Consider the following 11,010-nt stretch of genomic DNA (forward strand, 5'->3'; position numbering starts at 1 on the left):
AAAACTTTAGCAAAAACCTCAATAATTTTGAAAAATCTCAAAAAATTTCAAAAACCCCAAAAGTTAGGTCAAAAGATATGAAATGCATGATTAATGAGTGAGACAACATCATACCAGATGAAGAAAATGATCTTGAGACCGAAGATTGAGTGGGGAAAAGGTTTGAAGTGATTGAGAGGTGTTAAGGAAGGTGAGGAGACAAAAGGAGTAGAGAGAGATCGAGAGAAATGAGAAAGAATTCGCGTTGACCCTTTATATAGAAATCCATAATTCTTAATAGATCGAGAGTTGTCGAGAGGTATCGAGGTTTAAAACGCATGAATCAACTATTGAAGAGCTGTCCAGGATCTATCGAGAGGTGTCCATAGCTAAAAGATCTCAATGGATTGAAAAACTATCAAGAATCTATCGAGCATCTAGAAGGTTTCTCAATGGATCAAGCAGCTATCGAGAATGCGATAAAAAGAAGCTGAAAGGGCTCGATAGATAGCCTAGCTATCGAGAGGTGTCTAGTAGCTATCGAGATTGCTTAAAACAGTTTTTTAGGAAGAGAAAAATACAGATATGAATATAATTAAGCATGCTATACAGCCAAAGATCCAAACAACACTTTAAGCTCTCAAAATCATCTCTCAACAAAAAGAAGTCAAGCTCATAGATCCAAAACACACACACACACACACATAACAAGTCTAACCAATTTTATATTTCAAAAACAAGTTAAAACAGTTTAATGAGCATACATTAAAACATGTACTCCTTGTGATGGCCAAATCACATTAAACTTGCACATGTATCAAAAGAAGCAAAAAATATTGCGTGTTGTGTGTGAAAAACATCGCAAGATTGCATAAGTATCTACATGTTATGATGATTTGAGATATGAGAAAATCACTTTAACTCACACACAATCATAACTGTTTGATGGGGACTATCACTTTCGAGATATTCTATAACTCCCACATCTCTTAGAATACACGCTTGCAATCATATATAAAGCATTTTTATTCTTTTTGCTTTTTATTATTCTTTGCATATTTTTCTTTTAAGCAAATCATGCATGGGCATATAAGAGATAAAAAAGAAATACCCAATGATTTTAAACATTTGACATTCCACTTTTTCAATGCCGAAGCATACAAATATCATTTCATGATTGGCAGGCAATAGTGGTGAGATGGTTATTTATGACTTTCTCTTAGGATTTTCTAGTCCTTCCCGTCAAAAAGAGTGATTCGAGTGTTAAGTAGAAGAGATTACTTAATCTTACTCATCACAAACACGAGCCACAAACCTCACTTATTTAGTTGTGCATAGAGATACTCATCTAAGTTACAAATGACACAAAGTTTAGAAAACTTTGTTTCAATGGCCATCCAAGGTACACAAGTACCAATGTACACAAACACACACTATTTTTGTAATTTTTCTGATTTTTCATTTTTTTTACGAAAAAAAAATAAAGCAAAACTGAAAAAATAAACAAACAAAAACATGTTAAACAAAACAATGCATAAAACTAGACTGACTCAAAAAACGAAAGCAAAACACACAAGTAATGCAAAAACAAAAACAAGAAAGGGAGAGAAAAAAAATGACTGAATCACTTGGAACCTTTTTCCTTCCACACCTTGAAAAAACCTTTCCGTTTTGAAAACTCTTGATTTGGCGGTGAGGGGGAAGAATTGAAACTATTCAAGTTTGAAAAGAACATGAGGGCTTTAAGAAGATCTCCAAGAGGAGCAAAGGAATTTTGGTTTCCTGATGAGATCGTACTGTTGCTCTTTTGAGTGGCTAACCACTTGTAGCAATTAGATCGAGTATGTCTAGCTGCTCCATAGTGATGATAGAGATTCTGCTTCTCTGTTTAGGCTTTTGAGTGTTTCCCTTCTTTGCTTCTTCTGTTTAGGCTTTTGAGTGTTTCCCTTCTTAGCCTTATGGTTTTTAATCTCTTTCTTATCCTGCTTAAGGGTTGCTCCTAAGATAGATTTACCCTTGTCTATGTTCTCACTAGCTAACACAATTTGCACATTATTGTTTTCAGATTTAACATTATTACTAGGAAGAACAAAAATAGTAGTACTAGCAGAAGCAATACTAGGAGGAGAAATCATACCCTAAACCGGTTTGATCTAAAGCAAATTTTTGAAGATTGAGCATCTCATCAAGCTTTGCACTTGAAATCCTTTCCAACTGAGCTCTAACTTGAAACAGTTCTGCCTCAAGCTTTTTGGTTTTTTCAGACAAAAATTATTCTTAAATCTCAGTGCTCCAATAGTCTAATTGGCTTCATCAAATTTCGTAGAGATTTCTTCCCGTTCAAGCTCCACATCACTAAGCTTTTTGGTGGCCAACCTATACAATTTCTCATACTTTTCTGAGACCTTGTATAACTTTGCATAGGCTGTGTGAATGTCATCTTGCTCATCCATCTTTTCAAACTTAGATTCCACCAATTCATCTTCTTCATCCACATTTTCAACAATCCTTTCAATAGGATTTACAGTGATAGTTAAAACATTTAGGATTCCATCATCCTCATTGTCGAAATCATTTTCAGGCTCGGTGTCACTCAAGGTAGCAGTAAATTTCTTGCTTTTCCCGATGGTCTTGAGATATGTAGGGCACTCTTGTTTCATGTGTTTGAAACCTTGACATCCAAAACATTTTGGTCCTAAGGGAATAGTGTACTGACCGCTATCCCTAGCATCCTTCTTTCCTTTGTCCTAGTTCTTGAACTAAGACGAGCTAGACTGCTTGCAGTCTTTGTCAAATCCTTTAGCATTGGCATCCTTCATACACTTTTTGAATTGTTGAGTGATATAGGATTTTATCTTAGAATCTTCATCGTCTGAAGACTCATCAGTGTTATTGTTCTTGGCCTTCAATGCCATGATCTTGCTCTTACTCGATTTCCCGATCCTAAACAAACCCAACTCATAGATTTGTAGATTGCCAACCAGCTCTATCAAAGGAATTTTGTTAATATCCTTTGATTCCTTAATTGTAGTGATCTTGACATGAAATCTCTCGGGTAGAGATCTAGGCACCTTTCTAATAATCTTGGGGTCGGGAATGGTTTCTCCAAGATTGAAGGTTGAGTTCACTATGTCCTTGAGCTTGGCATAGAACTCATCAAATGACTCATCCTCTTTCATCTTAATCTCTTCAAAGCTCTTGGTAAGCCTCTGAAGTTTTGAACCATTAACAGCCTTGGTTCCTTCATAGGTTATTTGGAAGATAGTCCATGCTTCCTTTGCAGTTTCAATATAGGATATCTTTTTGAACTCCTCATTCGTGACTGCACTAAATAAAACATTCAATGCCATGCTGTTGAAGTTAGACACCTTGATCTTAGCATCATCCCAATCAGCCGGCGCTTCCTTAGGCTTGGTCCAACCTATCTCCACAACTTATTTCACTTTCTTATCTAAATACTGCAAGAAAACTCTCATGCGTACTTTCCAGTAGGCATAATTAGTGTCATAAAATAAAGGAGGTATAATAAGAGACTGTCCTTTATCCATGACAAATGGGGGTCAATGGATCACATAGTAAAAATTAACCCTAATCAAAGTGTGTCTGCTCTGATACCACTTGATAGGCCAAGAATGTATTAATCCTTTGTGATGAATTAGCAAATTAATTAGCCAAGTTAATTAATTAATTCAATTAGCATGCAATACATGTGATGGTACAAACAAATCACCAAATAACTAAATGCAGTGGAAATTAAATTGACACAATGATTTGTTTACGAATGGGGAAAACCTACTCAGCAAAAACTCCACCGGGTGATTTTAAGGTCATCACTCTTGAGAATTCACTATTATCACAACAAGTGGTTACAAACAAAGGAATCCCAGTACCTTATACCAACTTATAGTTGAACCCTTACCCTAATACCCAATTGGACTTGTTCTGTAGTGACAATCTCTCCTTTTATTGCATGGCTCCCAATACGTGACTAACTAATTCGTTGCGCGGATCCCAATCCGCAGCTTGCTCACAAACTTAAGAAAGATGTTAGCTGTAAAGTTCTTCATTTCATCAACATGATGAAGATCACAAAGCTCCTTGATTATAAAACCATACGGTGTACAAACACAACAGCTTCTTCAAGAGAAAGATGAACTAGGACAAATTCTATCTCCGGTCATAATTTGCATGAACACAACTTTACTTCACACTTGCACAACCTTTGATAACCCTTAAAATAATCTTTATATATGTTTAGGGTTGTAAGAAAAGAAAGCTCAAACATATATTCACGGATTGGATTGAAATCAGCTCTGATAAATTGAATTTCATAAACATTGATAGATAGCTTATCTATCGAGCTAGCTGTCAAGAATTGTGCTTCAGCAGCTTTTTAAACCTCGATAGATACTAGCTGTCGAGCTTTAAAATCCAGCACTTCTTTACTTGTTTCTTGGACAGACTTGCACGGCTTTAACACTTAATCTTGAAACCTTGTTCCTTGAAGCATTAAACACATCATAAATCTACCCAAATACAAATAAAGTAAATTTTGTCAAAGTATTAGCCAATTCTAATTTGACATATATTCCTAAAATTAAATCACATATGTCCTAACAATAAGAAAGGCACTTTGTTGTGTGAGCTTAATTTTATATCAAACTTATTCAAACTCTACCATTTTGCCATCAAGTGTATACAAAAGTATTGGTACCAACAATATGAGGAAACAAAAATTTTTACTTTTTACAATATTTTTCACACTCTTAACATAGAATTTTGAAAAATATTAGGAAAAAAAATTGTCTATGGTATATTATATGGTCATAAAAAAAAAAAAAAAAAAAAAAAAAAAAAAAAGCATTACGTATGTAGTGAATAATCACAAAAATAAAAAAAGTAAAAAGAATAAAAATTAGTACACTCATTTCACCCAAGTAATCATTAATAAGTGAATAATCACATATGAGAATCAATCCGTCAAATTCATGTGAAATATTTTGTTTTTTTCTTTCTATAGGCAAAAACTGAAAAACATATCTTCATACCAATATCTTTTGGTGGAAAAATTTTTCATGTAAAGTCAATTGAATAATTAAGGCACAAATCCATTCAATCTATCATAATAAAATAGAGTTTATAATACTGTTTTGAAGATTGGAGATCGGTAAGATCCATAAAAGAAACTACATAGATTACTACACATAAAACATTTTTACAATCTTATAGTTGTGAATTAAATTTTTTAAGATTAGCGCTCTTTTTTTTTTTTTTTTCCCCTTGCTGTTAATGCTTTACATATTTCTAATCCATGTAAGGCCAATCACAAAATAATATTTGTTCACTTATGGCCACCTTGCATTTCATGGAGATCTATTAAGTAAACAATATGCTTTTATTTTTAAGAAGTAAACAATATGCTATTTCTTCAATTCACATAGGGATTGTTGCAATACATGAAGCAAGTTGTGAATGTGTTTAGTTGAAATTGACAATTCAACATATTTAAGAACGATGAGAATTTTCATTGATCAAAGATAACTCGGCAATATTATACAAAGACAATGTTGTTTGTATCGGTTATATTAGACATTCATTTCTAATAAAAAGTTCCTATAAATGTTTCATAAATCAACACCCTAATTAAGACATTCATTAACTTTTTTCACTATTTAATTGTTTACTTTTGATAGAGGCATAGTTTTAGGGATTCTTACTAGTGTTGAGCTGAGTGTGATTGTAAGAAATGCAATGAGGTTTGTGTTGTCAACGGTGGTTGATATGTTTGTAGATTGAGATTGTTGATTTTTTTAGGCTATTAAATTTATGTGACAAATAAATTAATATAATAATATAGTATGATATGATTGGACCTATTGTATGACAGGTTTATATGAATTTTAACTACTACCTTAACAACCAACAATGGTTTTTAAACCCAGACCAAACCTTATGGTCCGACCAGGTTAACCGTGAACCATTTATCAAAATAATTTTTTATACATGAAAACCAGGTATATAGAAAATATGAGAGAACTGCTTGAACTGAGATCTGACCTGAAAAACCGTTCAAACCGTAAGCTGGTCCAACCGTATGACGTCGGTGAAATTTGATTTTCCGATCTGGAATTTGAGCATGGTACTGAAGTGAAAAAAAATTTAAAAAAAAAAAAAAGAGAAAAAAAAAAGGAGAGAAACTGATGAAGAAGATCCGAAGATGAAGCAAGAAATTTAAGGAGCACCGATTGATGGCATGATGAGATTAAAAAAAAAAAAAATTAGATGAGCGCAGTTGCAGACGTGTCTCGTGAGGAGGAAGAGTACTGAAATGGAAGGCTAATGCTGGATAACCATATAAGAAGGAAATAAAGCTTTACAAATAAAAGTATTAAAAGCATTGGGAATAGATAAATCAGAAATCACATGGGTGGAGTCAAAATGGATGAGTGAATTTAAATTTGGAAAGGAACCTTCTGGTCCCTATTTTGCAAAATGCAAATAGTCAAATCCCCACTATATTAATTTATATCCTAATAAAAGTCTATATTTGAGTTTTTTACTATAGTATTATTTTTTTTTAATAATAAATCTCATCATCTCTCGTCTTATTTGTATTTTTTTTTTAAATTATGGTTAATTCATTAATTTATATAATTTAGGTATAATAAGAATAAATAATAAATTTTATTTTAAAGTTTGTTTCAATTTTTAAAAATATTTTAGTCAATTTTATTAATATTTATGAATTTAATACCTTTATTTTTATTTTTATTAATTATTAAATTAATTATGATATCATCATTGTTCAATCTCGGTTCGACCTCAAAAACCTTAAACCTCTCCCTTTCACGGTTCAATGAATGATTTGGGTTTCAAAACCATGCAACCAACTTGGATAGAAACAAAAATGACATTAAACTTAAAGGACAAAATTTAGCTACAAAATTGGTTGTAAACCTAAGGTTATAACCTTACTCAATATCATTCACATTACTACATATTTTGAAAATCTAATCGTTATATTGCATGTTCTTTACGTTCTTAATACACATATCAAATTTTGTGTCAATTTGGATATTATTTACTATATAATCTATAAGCTTACATTTTATGCATAATTTTAAACTACAAAAACTTGCGATTTAAACAATTTATTGATGACATAGTTATTGATCATTAATTTAATAGAAATTCTGCAAACATGGAGGATATAAGAAGAAAATGTAATCTAATAGTAGATTTGTCAAAATTCACCTCCAATAAAAAGATATTGAATAAAGTTGTAGTCTTGGGTTACAACCAATTTTGTTGCAATTTTGTTGCTAAACTTTGTCCAAACTTATGGTTCGTTTGGATTGAAGGAGAGGGAGGAGGAGTAGAGTAGAGTAGAGTAGATTTAGCACAAAATTAGCTTATTTTTAGCCAACTCTACTCCACTCCCCTCCTTCCTCCCTCCATCCAAACAGGCCATTAAATTATGCGATGTATAATTTAGTCAAAAAGAAAATATTTTACTGAACAAAAACAATCAAAACTCTTTAGAAATGTAAAAGCGATTCAAATATATTATCAAAAGGAAGAGGACTTGATGAATGACAACAAGAGCCCCCTGCTTTTAGAGATGGATCCCATTCAAAAAGAAAATATTTTAGTTAAAGAAAAAACAATCAAAACTCTTTAGAAATGTAAAAGTGATTCAAATATATTATCACAAGGAAGAGGACTTGATGAACGACAACAAGAGCCCTCTGCTTTTAGAGATGGATCCCATTCACAAGAAGATCCCAGTTCTTATCCACAACAAGAAACCAGTGTGTGAGTCTCTTGTCATTGTTCAGTACATAGATGAGGTCTAGAATGTTGCCCTCTGATCCTTACCAGAGAGCTCAAGCTAGGTTTTGGGCTGATTTTTTTGATACAAAGGAACATTTTGTGCATTTTCTTTTCATTATATGTGTTTATCCTAAAATTTATTTTTCTTAACTTCTCAGAATGATTACCGGTAAGAAAGTGAGTTGATTAAAGTAGAAGAAGAAGAAAATTTGACACAGTAGAAACAAAAATAACTTTATTAAAAACAATAAATAAAATGGTAAAAAGCATGATTTCAGATAGAATAGAATAAAGAAGTAGAATATATGTGCAACTTTGGAAGGTTTTGTTATGCAGTGTCTCACATATTTGTGGTCAATTTTTATTTCTTTTGATGGTGCTACATAATTAAAATATTATAAGTTAGGATTATTAGAGGTTTGTTTGATTCAATTAAAAAAAAAAAAAAATTGTGGGAGTGCATAGGACAAATGTGGGTAGCACTTTTTTGGCCCAGTAAAAGGTATCAACCAACCTTGGTTGACCAAGGAGAGTCCAATATTCATGTTATATTTTGAAGAGTAATATTGAGTAAGTGTTTATTAGGTTGACAAGTTTTAATGGTTCTTATATGGTTCATCATTGATCACTTGTTTACTTACCACAACAATCTGCCACATTAATAGGTGTTAATTTTTTTGTGTCCATAGAGCCTCTCATTGGAGTCTGGTAGGTTGTTATGTTCTTTCTAAATAGAGTCCATTTGTCATGTTACCATTAAGTAGAGGCAAGTAGTCCCTCTCAATGTCACACGCGATCAAGAACATCTTATATGGGTCTTCCCCCTTGCAAGATTTAAAGAAATATTCTTCTAGCCTAGTATACGTAATTTGAAATTCATTATTGAAATTACTGTTATTGTTCATCCTGTTATATAATCTATAGAAGGTGTTAATAGAATGTGAGTGGAATATGTACGTACGTTTATCAAGTATCAAGGAAGGTATGGACCACAAAAGGAGAGGAGCTAGAGGCAGCAAAGAAGGAATTCCTCGAAACCTATAAGATATTGGAGGGGGAATTTGGTGACAAACCTTACTTTGGGGTGAAAGACTAGGGTATGTCGGCCTTACTCTTATCCCCTTCTACACTTGGTTCTATTCTATTGAGACCATAGGGGGTTTCAAAATTGAGGCACAGTGCCCTATGATTGTTGAATGGGCTAAGAGATGTATGCAGAAAGAGAATATCACCAGGACCCTTCCTGACCAAAAGAAGGTTTACGAACTTCTTGGACAGTTTAGGAAAAGGCTTGGTTTGGAGTAGACTAATGGTTAGTCCCAAATCTAGAAATGCTATCATATTAGTGTGGTATTGGATGGTTAATTTTGTTGATTTCGTGTTGTAATGTTAAAGTTTGGGTTTGTTTCTCTTTCCAACAAAAAAGTTTGGATTTGTTTCATCTTTTAAGTTGTAAGACCTTTTAGTGTGTCAACTGAGTTTTAAAATCTATTGGGTTGTGTTTGCTAAATTTTAGATTAAAATATTTTTCTACCCTTGTGCCCTTGTGCCGTTTTGAGTATAGAATTTTATTTTCATTAAAAGTAAGAAATAAATTATTAATATGAGTAATAAAAATACATATTATTGATATATTAATATATTATTAATATATTATTTGTGATATTATTGACTTAAAATAATTTTTTATATTTAATAATTTTGAATTAAATATATTAATAAAGCTCAAATCAATGCTTAAATTTAATTAAGAAAAAAATTTCTGTCTTATACTTTACTCAAGTCATTCAAAATAAAAATTAAAACAAAATGCTAAAACCACAAACTTTTTTTACAAATGTTGATGTAGTAATTGGTTATTGGTAAATAAAAAGATATTATTAGTGATCAGTTCAGCTGAGAACTAATAAGAATTTATCAAATCAATATTTTATAAAAATATTGTAAAATAGTTTACGATTATAGTACTGCTCAAAATTAAAATATAAATCATGCTTTCTCTCTGTGTGTGTGGTGTGCCGGGGGGGGGTCATATTTGTAAATTGGCATATCCAAGACAAAACACACTTTATGTGTAAGTGAGTCTTAGTTTCTAATGTGTTCAAAAAGACCTTTAAATAGTTATATAAGTGGTATTATTGAAGACACAAGAATACTCAAGACACTGCTAAAAATAAAAGGTGAAATTATAGATGCTGATACTTGTTTGATACCTATCAATCTATCGAGATTTAATGAACCTTGTGTTGAGGTCTAAAAAGGATCATAGTGAAGGAGGCCCAAAAGAATGAGTCAGGCCCAAAAGGAAAAGATCAAGCTAAGTCCAAAGTAGCAGATGCAGGGGAACCACGAAGGAATAAAAAAGGCCCAGGAGACTTGAAGCCCAGACGAAGAAGCATCCAAAAGAAAAAAGAAAACCACGGCAAGGGATAAGAATTTAGGATCCTCAACAACCATCAAAAGGCGCGGATCCTTTCAGGCACAAAGACAAAGGAAGACTAGGACAGCTCGAAAGAAAAAGACAGAAGAAGAAAATAAGAAACAAAGCAAAAGAACACAAGCGCTAGTAGAACCCAGCGACCTCTCATGGCACAAACAGAAAAAAAACCTTGGGGAACCAGAACAGGGAAGCACAAAAAAAAAGAATGATAACAAGCGGCTTTCAAGTTGGCAGAACAGGATTTCGCCCAAATGGGAAAAAAAAGGGAAAAGTGGAAACTGCCAAAAAACGGTGATGCCGAGAAGGGCATACCTCAACACATCCCAAAGAAGGTGGCCAACTAGGAACTTTCAAAAGAATCAGAGATAAAAGAAGGAAAGAATGAGAAAAACAGGAAATGGGACTTACCGAGTGATAGGCACGGAACAGGCTCTGTTCACAAGAAGGCAAAATAGGGGAACCAACGGTTCCCCGGGAAGACCAGAACTCCATTATAAAAGGAAGGGATGGGTTGCGAAGAAAAGGGCAGTGAAAAAGAGAGAAAAAAGAAGAGATTTTCTAGAGAAAAACTATCAGTAAATCTGTGGTGAAGAGAAAGAAAACACTAAGGGAAAAACGAATATTGCTTCCTGGTATCCTGTAAAAGCCACTATTGCACATACTCGGATTCAAAGAGAATCAAACTTTGCAAGTTTTGAAGGCTGAAATAGCCACTCAAGACTGTAATTTTTGAGCTTGATTGAACCTTGTATCACGTC

This window comes from Quercus lobata, chromosome 4 (assembly GCF_001633185.2).
Source record: "Quercus lobata isolate SW786 chromosome 4, ValleyOak3.0 Primary Assembly, whole genome shotgun sequence".
Classification (NCBI taxonomy): domain Eukaryota; kingdom Viridiplantae; phylum Streptophyta; class Magnoliopsida; order Fagales; family Fagaceae; genus Quercus; species Quercus lobata.